The sequence below is a fragment of the Prionailurus bengalensis genome, chromosome D2 (genome assembly GCF_016509475.1).
Source record: "Prionailurus bengalensis isolate Pbe53 chromosome D2, Fcat_Pben_1.1_paternal_pri, whole genome shotgun sequence".
In the NCBI taxonomy this organism is placed as follows: domain Eukaryota; kingdom Metazoa; phylum Chordata; class Mammalia; order Carnivora; family Felidae; genus Prionailurus; species Prionailurus bengalensis.
Window position 1 is genome coordinate 27469352 of NC_057351.1, and position 14175 is coordinate 27483526.

The 14175-nt window shown below is 36.0% G+C and overlaps 1 protein-coding gene across 2 annotated transcripts in view; it reads right to left on the reverse strand.

Annotated features, from left to right (window-relative positions):
• Window positions 1-14175, reverse strand: part of CTNNA3 (catenin alpha 3) — a 1753506-nt gene that overhangs the window by 671280 nt on the left and 1068051 nt on the right. The window lies entirely within an intron of this gene.

Sequence of the window (14175 nt, forward strand, 5' to 3'; positions counted from 1 at the left end):
ATTTTTTGCCCATGATCTCTTTCTATCTCATAATTTACCTTTCTTCAGTGTAGCATGCAATATGGTGGGTTGGAAAATCAGACTTCCCAGGCTTGAATCTTAGCATCCCAGCTTCTTCTCTGACTTCACAAGTTACGTGATTTTTTTTTTTTGGACTTCAGTTTCCTCATCTTTAAAAATGTGTGAATAATAGTATCTGCCACTTAGGTTTATTGTGAGGATCAAATGAGTTAATATATTAAAAGTATTTAAAAACAGCCTCACATATACAGGAGCTACACAAGTGTTAACTATTATTATCCAAAAGTATCTTATTTATAAATTTCTTTCCATATTTATTATCTTCTGTTCTCATACAGAATGGAAGCCCCAAGAGTGCAAGCACTTTGACTATTGCGTTTGCTACAGTATCCTCAATGCCCAGAAAAGAAGCAGGGTACTCAACAAACATTTGTGGAATGAATGGGATGAATAGGGTGAATCTTCTGTTAAGTCATATAACTCCCCTCCACCAGGGGCTCCTGGGTGGACCAGTTGGTTGAGCATCCAACTTCAACTCAGGTCATGATCTCATGGTTCATAAGTTCAAGCTCTGCATTGGGCTCTCTACTGTCAGCACAGAGCCTGCTTCAGATCCTCTATCTCCCTCTCTCTGTGCCCCTCCCCCACTCACGTTCTCTCTCACTCTCTGTCTCTCTCTCCAAAATAAATAAACATAAAAAAAAACCAAGTAGCCAAGACCCACACATACACTGTAACTTAAAAACTATGCCTCCCAAGAAGATCTTTCTAGTAACTACTTGTTATGAAACCTCTTTTTTTTAGAAAGCCTATAAACTGCAACAAGTGATCTCACCTCAGTTATACTTTTATTTATAACAACTTTCAAATCTATGTCTCTGCATTTCATGATTTATAGTAAACATCTGGCAAAAATGAGGATCATAATAATTATTTATTGGCTTTGACAGTGTACTAACCACAGAGAAATAAGAGTTCAATAGGAAGATGGCTGTCATCTCTTTATTAACTTCTCAGCAAAGCTTGGCTAGTAGACACTTTCCTCCCAGGTCATAGATGTGTTTGCTTAAGAAAACAACCATGAATTTTTCCTGTAATGCTGACAGGCAGTTTTGCACTCATAAGCTGTGATAAGTCCCTTCAATTTCTGACTATTTCCTCTGGGCTGGCTCACATTACAATCTGCTTTCCTATCTGAGAGCCCCTACGCTCAGATTGGTATCATACCTATCTGGAGACCAAAACCTCTTTCCTTAAAATGGTTCACCTCACCATTGTATTATCCACAAAATATCTCTTTTTACACAATACTTCTTGGAAAATGAAATGATACTTTCGGCAGACTATGAAGGTTGTTGAGAAGGGGAAAAAAAGAAGTATCAATAGAAATCAAATATTCCACTAAAAACTGGCTACATGTCCTTCCCTTCCTTTCCCTTCCCTTCCCTCCCCTTCCCTTCCCTTGCCTTCCTTTCCTTTCCCTTCCCTCCCCTTCCCTTCCCTTGCCTTCCTTTCCCTTCCCTCCCCTCCCCTCCATTCCCCTCCCCTCCCTTCCCCTTCCCTTCCCTTCCCTTCCCTTCCCTTCCCTTCCCTTCCCTTGTTTTAATAATAAAGTGATACATAAGTGTCTAATAATACTGCTATCTTTTGTGCAGGAGGCAAAGCCCAGAATTTTGAAATAGTAAGTCCTAAGTATATGAGGGTCAAAAAGCATTCTATAGACTCAATGTCAAAAAGAAAGGCTCCTGGGAGGTTTTCTTTATGACCTTTTTTTGTAACAAGGAGAAATAAGAAAAAAAAAAAAACTATGTCCTTTGGAGAATTACACAAATATGAACAAATAAAACTGTGACTGTTGAACTAATTCCTCCAAAATCAAGAAGAATATTAGTATCCAAATTCTAAAGAATTTATTTTTTGGTTTCTTAAACCTTGGGCAACTCACTTAACATCTCTGAATTTCTTCTCATATATAAAAATAGTCTAATAATTCTCATGTTGCAAGACTGTTGCAAGACTTAAGTATAACGCTGGTAAAGTACCTGCCATATCACAGATGCATGAGAGACGGCCAGCTCTTCCTCAATGGACTTTGTTACCAAATGCACACATGTACCCTGCACAGAATGTGGGTTCATGTTCAGATGATTTGCATATGTGCAGAAGTAGATTCAGGACTTGAATGTAGCTTTCAAACAGCAGGGATTGAAAAAAATAAGTTACGTTTATTTGCGAGGTATTTAACTTACATTATCTTCCACTAGGAAAAGAGCAGACTTTTGTTGTGGCATTGGTACAACGATTTTATTTCCAAAAGAGTAGGCCAAAACAAAGATTAAATTTACTTTTAAAACTATACACTATGCACTGTCATATTGATATGTTGATACTTACTACAAACAAAACATTTTTCTCTCATAAATTCTCCAGCCTAGTTCATTCTATCTCATGGAGCAATGATCTTACAGCTTCTGGATCTCAACACAGTCCTGTTTCACTCCCCTGGATCTGGTTTCCTCTGCACACTGCCTTTTATATGAGCACATGTGATGATAATGGTATGTCTACTCAAATTCTTTCTAATTCTCCTTGTCCCATTCTCCCTATGTGACCCAAAAATGATACAGTATTTTACTTTGTTGAATACTGTCAGCAAAGGCAACTTTAGAACAGAAATTATAAAATTAGAACAAAATAATGATTGTTGGTCTCTCTATATTTGTTTACATTTATTTAAGTCTATTCCATTGCTCTTTTTTTTTTATGTTTATTTATTTTGAGAGCTGTCAGCACAGAGCCTGATGTGGAGCTCAAACTCACGAACAGTGAGATCATGACCTGAGCCAAAGTCAGATGCTTAAATGACTGAGCTACCCATGTGCACTGCCCTCTCCCGACCATTGCTCTTTTAAAATTGACTCCCCAGTCATTGCCCTACCAAGCTTATATTCCAAGAGACTGGGAGTCAACTGCCAGTACCAAGCTTCTGGTTCAGTGTGGATCTGGAATTGGAACGATCTCCCTTTGAAAAGAATGCAGAAATCCCCCCCTTTGAAACTAAATTGGAATATAAGGGTCAGTGGAAATGTCATTTACAACACATAAAATGAGAGCTCAGTGCTTTTAGTTACAGAACTCTGGTTGGAACCTTGATCATAGCACAAGAACAGGATAAATGATTGCTTAGATATGTATAACGTGCTTTGGTCAGTGAGGTTGTTATGACAGGGTACAGAAGCTTTCAGGATATCTGGTTACAGGTATTTTTCATTTAATCCTCAAGGCAAAGTTCTTGAAAGAAACAGTCACAGATATTCTCCATTTGGTTAAATATTCTGGTACTGACAGATATTTCAATTTAGACTCACATTTAAAATGACATTTAAAAGTAGTGTGACCAACCAAATATTTTTCAGCACTAATATTACTTTCTGAATTGCATAGTGATATCTAAAGTTCTAAATCTCTCTTTTTTTTAAATCCATGTGTTTAAGATTCATGTATGTGCTAATCATCTGCAAATTCAGGATAGCCTATTTATTACTTGTCAAAAAAATCTGCGATAAGTTCTATTAATATTTAGCTTCATGAACCTGACCTAACTGAAAAAAAACATATGTTAGAGAACTCTGCTAAATTGCTTAAAAACTTAAATAACAGCATAGATTCTGGAGATGAAAAGCAATATTGAAAAATGACTGGTAGTAAAAAGTATGGTAAGATTCTGTGGCAAAAGTCTGTGAAGTGGGGGCCCCCCAGTGTCTTTCTTTTCCACAACTAAGTTTCTTTTCAACTCACAGTCTAGGCCCCACTCTCTCCTCCTTCGCCAGGAAGCCACCAGAACCTCTTTTGTGAAGATCACCACTGACTTCCTAACTTCCGACTCCACTTGGCACTTGCCAGTTCTCATCCCCCTGGACCTCTCTGGAGCATGTGGCATTGCTGACCACCAGGCTGACAGGTTCCACTTGCTAGGCTTCCACCAACCCACACATTCCTGACTTTCTTCTTACTTTGATGATTGTTCTCTCTTAGGTTCCTCCTCTTCTCTCCTAGATGTATTTTCTTAAGGTTCTGCCTTTGACCCTTTAATTTTCTCTTGCCCTTTAGCAAACTTGTCCTACATGAAACAGTTCCAACCATCACCTCTATATGAATGGCCGCCATATCTCGCTATTATATCTCAAGTTTTGAACGTGTTTGCTAGAATCTAAACTTTATGTTGAGAGTAACTCAAATATATTTAAAGCATTGCCTTAATATTTCAATAGTGCTTTAAATATATTAATTCTGTCCTCAGGTGACTCCTCTTTCATTGTATTTCCAATTTCTTCTAATAGAACCACCATCTTTCCAGGTGCCAGACTAAACCTCCAAATTTGTCCTCTGTTGCCTCCATCATTACTGTAAGCTAATGTGCTTTCACTTTCTGGTCAATTTATTTAGCCTATTTACAATTTGTCCCATCTTATAAATTTTTATTCCTATGTCCCTTATTCAAGTTATGACTTTTGTATATAATATTTTATAATCTCTTAACTGGTCCTATCACAGTTTCCATTCAGTTGACACATACAGTCCAGGTTAGTTCCATGGAAGCAGGAATGTGATAATGTCATTCTTCTGCTCAAAACCTATCATGACTTGCCATCCTCTACCAAGTTCCAAATCTAAATTCTTTGGCTTGGCAGGAAGGGCCAAGTCCTGTCAAATGTGTATCCAGTCTCTTTCTTTTCCACAGCCATGGCCTCCCACTTGTTTGCAAATGGGGCAGGATCTCCTAGGAGGAATTTGGAAATGTGTGGAGGCATTTTTGGTTATCACAGAGACTGAGCTGGGAGGTGGTGGTTGTGTATTTAATGCCTTACATTCTGAATTTTGTGGCATTGTAGATCCCCACCTTTGTGTCTCACACAACAAAGAATTATTCCACCCCAAATGCCAGGAGCTTTCCTGCTAGGAGATGATGCAGCTTACACAGATTCAGTTACTCACTTTTAAATTTTCTTGATTTTCCATCTCCTTTGTCCTTTTCATATTTTCCCAAATGTCCAAATCATGTTTATCGTTTAAGGCTTATAGACTATGTCACTCTTCTGAGAGCCCTCCCTGAATCCCTTAACTGACATGAATCTCTAACTCCCATGACATTTTAACCTATTCCTCTCTAACACTACTTCATTTTTACCTACATAGTACATTTTCCCTTCTCATTGGAAACAGTGTAGGCAAAGCTCCACCTTTGTTTGCCTCTATAAATAGAACAACGCCCAGGCTGGCACAGGGCATTTATGCTAATATGCTTACTATTACAGCACACACCATGAGTGTAAATAAGGGTTCCAGCATAGACTCTGGATTAATTTGGAAATTCTTGCCTCTGCCTACATATTACATCATACTTAGTCCTGGCTACTTGCATTTAAGTCATTATCTAATTTGCAAACTCACTTCCCCACTTGAATTTAATGTTTCTGACTTCTTTTCCACAATTTCTGTCTCTTTTTCTAGGACACGATGCCTCAGATTTTCTTAGATAAAGCCCTTTCTTGATGAACCCAGACCTTATTCCTCAGAATTGCTCTAGTGAGTACTCCATAAATCCCCACTTCTTGCCCCTGGGTCACCCTAGCTTCATGGGTTATCCAGGTAGATGATCAGCAAATATTTGTTGAGTGAAGAGATCCTTGGAGTGAGTGAAAGGGAGTAGCTGACTGCATAATTGGGACAGGATACAGAACAATGATAGTACAATAACAGAGCTTAACTTCCAGCTTGGAAACAACTGTGTTCATAGCTGCACTCAATCACAATGTCCCACATAAATATCATGGCACCACCAGGAAGAGACTGACCCTAGGCTTCCCGTCTGAAATCACCCGAGACAGTCTTGAGAATCAACCATTCAATCACAATCAGCTTCTTAAAAAAAAAAAAAAAAATCATTTCCTGTTAGCTTTTTTATGGTCTTAGATGACTCTTGGTTTCCAAAATCTTAGAGTATTTTTGCCATTCTCTTAAGAGAAAAATAAATTAGTAATAATTGTAAAAAGGCTGTCTGTCACAACACTGATAGTACACTCTGGGATTCTTAAAGAATATGATTATTTCAAATTGATATTTGAGTCTTCTATTGTTTAGTTGCAAACAAAACATCCATCATCATCATCTATAGAAAATGAAAGAAAACATATCTGCTTCCCCAGAGCATGATTCTGAGAAAATTAAGTGCTTTCAATTCATAGATATGACAGCTTCTTGATCACAAAAACAAACAAAACCCCCATACACATAAAGATATGTTTTTCCATTTGAAAGACATACCCCCAGGGCGCCTGGGTAGCTCAGTCCATTAAGCATCTGACTCTTGATTTTGGCTCAGGTCATGATCTCACGATTGGGTTCAGATCTTGCCTGCACTGGGCTGCACGCTGACAGCACAGAGCCTGCTTGGGATTCTCTCTCTCACTCTCTCTCTCTGCCCCTCCCAATTACGTGCATTCAGGCATGCAAGCTCTCTCTCTCTCTTTCTCAAAGAGACATGAGACTTCAGTTGACACACACAGTTTAAAAGAGAGAGAGAGAGAGAGAGAGAGAGAGAGATAGTCCCATAGCCTTACTGGTGTATACTAAATATAGTAACACATCATAACGTAATCAGAACAAGCTGCTGTTACAACAAAATAATCTTGTCCATGCAGAGGGATATATTGTCAGTCACTTCACAAGATGTGTACTTCAAGGAGACAGTGTCATATGGGGACATTTTATCACTTTGGTTAGAAACTGGGAATTTTTATACCTCCCAGAGAACAAAAAGGATGAGGAATCATGCTGGCTTTTGGTATCTATTTCCCAATGTCTATAACACAAAATAAGTTTGTGCAGATGTAATCATTCACTTCACAAATACGTACCAAGCACCTACTACCTGTCAGGCATTATTTTTAGGATACCTCAGTGGACCTGAAATTCTTACCCTCTCATAGAGGTTATACTTTTCCATGTTTAAATATGAATGCAGGTGATATCCAGAGCACAATCTCCCCCAGGTATTTTGATTTTTTTATACTTCACAAGTTTCTATGTCTGGGCCAAACTTGACTTTAACATACTCAATATACAACCCTTTTAGAAAGTAATTATAGATTTATAATAAGTAACTTATGAAAATATATCCCCAAGTACATCACTGAAAATATACTTGATATCTTTGCAAGTTGTTTTAGCTTTGTCAGGTCATCATATAACATAGCATTTGATGAGAGGCATAAACAGAAGATATAACAAAGCTGTATTAGATATTGATTCGTATATGACAGTGATTAGAAACTTAACTTGATTTTGTTAAATCTAAGCACTTGTGAAAGTCTGCCTACTTAAATATAAGTGTATTCACCACAGGGAAAATATCCTAGGTTTTTACCATATTTTTATTAATTAAAGAATCTTCTTTAGAAAAAGAACACTTAAAACAACTAGTACTTCTACCACCCCAATATGAAATTTATTTCTAACGTCTTTGACAAGGTGCAGCCTTTCTTGGCTTTTGACTAAATATGTCTGGTGATTAGGTAATAGTTCACTACACTTAAAACAACTCATTCTTCTTTTGCTTAGCCCCTACATTGCAGGGCCTGAATCCAGCATGGAATTTTAGATCTGGACAGCCCCAGACCTGCTACTCTGGAAATTTCCCCTATTTCACAAGCTAAGTATCATAATCATTTTAAAGCTGTAAGATGGCCCCCATGTCATGCTACTGATATATAGTCGAGTCACCTAAATTAGGACTTTTAATTTTCTGGATTCTTCAGGCTACAAATGTTTTTGAAAGAAGTTAAGTAGTGGGGAAAGGAACGTAATCCACATGGGATTGGGAAAGTATTATTTTTCCAAGTGAAGAATAACCATATAACAAGCTATTATCTACTTTCATTATTAGTTCATAAATCAAATGCTTTTGATGAATATCAAACAAGTAGAAAGTACATCAATTTCTCATAAAAAGTTGAATGAATTTTACTTTATGAAAAAAGCTATTACTCACCTAATTTCAGTATAGACCATGAAAACGTTTTTATGGACCAGTGTTTGAACTCATTGAACTAGATACAAATGTCCCCCTCTCTTTCCTGATGTGCCAGTGCTTTTGATATAAGTGATGTTTTTCCTATCCACCTTGTGCACGTATTTAACCTAAGGTCCTGACTTTATATTTACCCTTATTAAATTTTAGTTTATGAGGTTTCAAACATTAGTCCAAATTACAAACATATTTTAGAACCTTGAATTCTATTTTTCTCATTTCTGTGCCATATGCAAATACAAAATATTTACTTTTAAAATATCCCTCCAAGTCACTTGTTGAAATAGAGTAACTATTAAGCCATATGGACTAGCTTTACCCTTCCAACAGGTTGAGTTCAAACAGCTATAGTATTTTAGAAATACTATCATTCAGATCACATTTTTCTGCTTTATATAAAAGATCCATTAGAAGATCTTAGGATTGGGCATTAAAAAACTTCTAGGTGAACTTCTTACCCAAGGCTTATACTCCCTTTATCAGAGCTTAGTTAAATGGTCACTCTCCGTGTATTTGAATGTCTGTGTCATTGAGAAACTCCAAATTCCTCCTTCTCAACAAAGTCCAATTCCTTTCAAGATAGCACTGTTAGAGAGCATCTCTCATTTTGTGATGAGGGGAAATTTTTATTCTTGTAGCTCCTACTCAATAAGCTGTAGTTCTGCCCCTCAGGAATCTTCAGAACAAGTCTTTCACATCATAGGCCTTTAGAGATCTTATGGCAGTGACCATGTTTTTTGAAGTCTTCTTACCTTTACCTTGGTATAATCCCTGTTGTTTTTATAAGTTTTTCATATGACATAGTTTCAAGTCATGTAACTATTCAGATCCTCTGCTAAATATGCAATGGGCAAAGCATTATCGTTGTAGCCCTTCAGGCACAGTGAGAGCCAGGATGAGCCAACTCACTGAAACCTGCATGAACTCAATCATTTTTAACAAACAGGAATTCATGTTACTCCATCAGCAGCTCCTGACCCTGTGTTTCTCAGCTTCACTCCTGGATCAATCTAACAAAATTTTTAAGTGGTTGGGTTTTATTTAGAAATTAAGAAAATACCTATTTCTGCTTAACTTAAGAGTTGTAAAAGAAATGAAATGGACTGTAAAACTGTCTTCTTTGTGCTTTGTCCCTCTCTTCCTGGAAATAACTACTATTAAAATTCTTGTGAAATTTTTTTGAAAAATTTTCTATGACTACACAAACATATGGCTCAAACTATCGCCTTTTTTTCCCCCCACATAAATGGGATAACATACATACTCATTTAAAATTTGCCTTTTCCACTTATCTTGGGTATCTTCCATACCAAAACATACTTTGAGCCGACTTACTACTTTACACAGCTTTAACATTCTCTGCTAACAGACATTAGGATGGTTCCAGCTTTTGCCACTGTAAGTCAAGCTGCATAAAAACCTTACTCATAGACTTTTATGCATGTGCACATATACAGCTGTACCATAAATTGCTGGAAGTCGAATTAGAGGACCTAAATGCATGTGCATGTTTTATTTCAATAGATTTGCAAAAGTAGAACTTACACATATGGGTACTCACACACACACACACACACACTCACAATTGGGGTACACTCCAGAACTACTAATTCTAAATTTCAAGATGTACTGTATTAAAATACATACAGTTTAAAAAATAATTTTGAAGTACAGAGAAGGTTGAGAATATGTTTTAGAACTTACTCTTTTTTTAAATTTTTTAACGTGTATTTATTTTTCAGAGAGAGAGAGCACACAAGCACAAGTCAGGGAGGCGCAGAGAGAGGGAGGTAAAGGATCTGAAGCAGGGTCTGCACTGTGAGCACAGAACTGGATGTGGGCTCGAACTCGCTGTGAGATCATGGCCTGAGCCAAAATCAAGAGTCAGCTGCTTAACCGACTGAGCCACCCAGGCACCCTAGTTTTAGAACTTATTCGTTGATGAAAAGATGTTAAATCATAGTAGTTTTTTTTTTCTGACAGCTGTATCACACTGTTGATTCACATTAAGATTAATATCAACTAAAATCTCTAAGCCTTTTGGAGGGTACATTTCTGCTAAGCTATAACTCTTCCATTCTCTATTTTACAATTTGTTTTATAGTGTTCCATATATATGGTTTAATATTTATATCTATTACATTTCATCTGGATACAGAAATTTAGTCCAATTCTGGAAATCCAAATTCTTTGTTACTAGATTCATGCAGCTAATATATGCCCTTTATTCTTATTTTTAACTGAAAATTTTAAGAATTTAAAATTTTAATAAATTTTAAGATATATATTAATTTATAGTCTTATCCAAATCATTAGGAAAGCATTGAAATGAAATAAATCAAGAGCAGATCACTGAAGCCCACCAGTACAGATCCCACTGTTGGTTAGCAACTATACATTAATCGCCCATTTTAAGGATTATTTTTTTCGTAACTATAACTCTAGTTATACTGTAATTTTTTTTTTCATATTGCCAAAAGAAGACACATCTTGTTAGGAAAAGTATAAAAGGTGTTGCCAAAACCCTTGCTGCCCTCTGTAAATATAGAATAATTATTGTATATTTATATGCTGCATATATATGTTGCATTTCTGCTAAGTACAGGGAATATACATAGTGAATAAGGAAGACTAAATCATTGCCTTCGTGAACTTTATGTTTGAGTGTCAAAAGTGTACAATAAAAGTAACAAAATAATATAAAATATAGTCTCAGGTTGTGATAGAGACTCTAAAAGAAATAAATATGGTGATATAATGGGGTATAGCTGGAGAAGCCATTTAGGGAGATTGATCTCTGAGAAGATGGTATTTCAGTGAGTCCTTGCAAACTGAACATAACAGAAGCTGGCCTCAAGAGAAAAACTGCCCTGGGAAATTAACAAATGCAAGCTCCCTCTGATGGGAAGGAACTTACCGTGTTCTAGAAACAGAAAGGCCAATATGCAGTGATCTAATGACTGAAAAGGAAAACAGTACAGCATGGGACTGCAAGTTAGGCAGTAGGAAGTTTATAAAAGTCTGAAGAAGTCATAAAAAATGTTTGCATTTTACTGTAAAAGCTAAAGAAAGCAATTGCTATGATAAACATCTTTAAAATTTATTTTGGTTTTTAGATAGAAACTAGGTTAAAGAGATATAAGTATGGAAACCATATGAGATGGTATTTCTGTGGTCCAAGATAGAGGTGATAGTGGGATAGGATGAGATGCTGACAGACAAGATGGAGAAAAGTATATAGATTCAAGATAAATATTTTTGGTGAAGTTGCTAGGACTAGTTAATGGATTCAATGGGAAAAACAGCCCTCAGATATCATTAAGATGTAAACTTCACAAAGACAAGGATTTTTATCTGTTTGTTTTCTTCATGATTTACCTTACAGATACATAAAGAATACCTACTACATAGTACATGTTCAATAAGTATTTATTGAATGAAGAAAAAAAAACTTCCAGATTTTTCCCCAGAACAACTAGGTGAATAACCATGCCATTAACTAAAATAAGGAAGATTTAAAAAGTAGCAGAACGAGATGGGAATGGAACAATCAGGAGATCCATTTGGGCTATTTTAAGTGTCTTCTAGATATCAGAGTGGAAATGTCAAGGCTATCCTAAATCTGAGTGTGGTCTTTAGGGGAGAGATCTGGCCCAGAGAAAATAGTTTGGAAGCCATCAGCATGTAGCCATGGAATTTATTGTAATAAATGATAAAAAGCTTAAGAGCCCTGAAGGACAATATAAAAAAAAAGATTGATTATGGAGATACATAAAACATTTAAATAAACATTTATCAATAAAACATTTATTAATGGAAAAATCCAGTATCTCGAAAAGTCATTATTCCTAAAACAATCTAAAATTCAAGACATTTTAACAATTTCAATAAAAATTCTAACATACTTCCATGGAACTTGACAAGTTGATCCTGAAAGCTATATGAACAAGTTAAAAAGAAGAAGAGCAATAATTAAAAACAAAACACCACCAAATACAACAAGAAAAATGAGGTGAGCCAATCTGCCTAGAGATATCAGATAGTATAAAAACATAATTAAGACATTGCAATACTGTTGCAGAGATAAAGAAATAGACCAGTGGAAAATAATAGAGAGTCCAGAAGCTTGTATGCTCTGAAATGTATTTCAATTTACCTATCAATATATATTTACATATGGAATAGTAGTAAGTAAATTGTACACATTTGATATATATTTATTATACCTGTATAATGCATCATATAAAACATGTATATGTATGCACATATTATAAATATGTATAGTATATACGTATGTGTATACAAATATATATAAAACAATAAAAATGTTTTTAAAAGTGTGTGTGAGAGAGAGAGAGACAGACAGAGAGAAAGAGACAATGATAACATTTCACATTAATTGGGAAAGGGTCAACTATTCAATACATGATAATGGCCCAATGGTTAGCACTGCAAAAAAAAAAAAAAATCCCTACCTCAGATTAGACATGAAAATAAATTTTAGATGAAGTAAAGATGTAAATGTTAAATAATGATACTTCAACCTTTTTTAAAGAAAATGTGAACCAATGATACAAACCAATGAACCATGATACAGGGTAGATGTTCAATATGTATCTATTGAAGGAATTAAAAGATGGATCACTAAAGTTCTTGAAATTTTCTATGATTAAAATAGTACTTTAAAAGTTAAAGGAAAAGCTGTAGTCAACAGAGGATATTTTTAACAAACCTAAGCAATGCCACAAAAAAGAAAAAGACATCCCAACTAAAAATTAGCAAAAGATTTAGGCTATTCACAGAATTAGAAAGCCAAATGGTTAACAAACATGTGAAAAGATGCTTTATTTAGTAATCGGAAAACTATAAATTGAAACCAATGAGATATAGTTAATACTCTTCAGATTCAAAAGACATTTTAATTTTTTTAAGTTTATGCATTTTGAGAGAGAAAGAGAGAGAGTATGAACAGGGGAGGGGCAGAGAGAGAGGGAGACGAAAGATCTGAAGCGGGCTCTGCACTGTCAGCTCAGAGCCCAACGTGGGGTTCGAACTCACAGACTGTGAAATCATGACCTAGGCGCAAATGAAGAGTTGGACACTTAACCGACCGAGTCACCCAGGCGCCCCAAGACAATTTAAAAAGTGACGGCGTCAAGTATAATCCACAATGTGAACTCTCCTAGACTGCTAAGGAGGGTAGAAATGATTCAACCACTTTAGGGACCCAGCTACACTCTTCTGGTTCATTGTGAGAGCTCATAGAAAACTGACATCAGTGGCGAGATCTCCGTTGCAAGTCCTCTGGACACCACTTCTCCAGACAGTTTTTATTTGTTACTCAATGTTAAACCTGAAGGAAGAGTCTCCCTTACTTTTGCTCAATATTCTTAGAGATGAAATTGTCAACAAGGCAAATCAAGAATTTAACACATACTCTACTTTTAGAAAAATGAGCATCTCATCAGATATCCAGTCTCTAATCATTGTTATAGCTCCCATCCTTACGACATTTGTGATCTCTATTCGGAAGTAATTATCTGTATTATCTCTTGATTATTCTAAGACAGGGTGTTTAAGATTGCCCTTCGATGTATCCTGATTCATGGTTCAAAACACTAGTCCTAGAAATACTTCCATAATAATGCATTGCTTTGAAGGTAAACAAACAAACAAAAACTTCTGAATTGCAGACACAAAAACATTTCTTGGCTTTTTTCAAACTCATGTCTTCTTTGGATGAAAGATAAAAAGAAGTTATTCCTTTCTTTTTAAAAAAAGTTAAACATTTTTCAACATTTATTTATTTTTGAGACAGAGACAGAGCATGAGTGGGGAGAGGCAGAAAGAGAAGGGACACAGAATTCGAAACAGGCTCCAGGCTGTGAGAGCCTGATTCAGGGCTTGAACTCATGGACTGCGAGATCATCACATGAGCTGAAGTTGGATGCTCAACCGACTGAGCCACCCAGGAGTCCCAAAAGTTGTTCCTTTCATAGTCTGAGATTTCAAAATAAATAATGACTAAAATAAAATTGTTGGACAAAGCTCTGCTTTGATTTCAC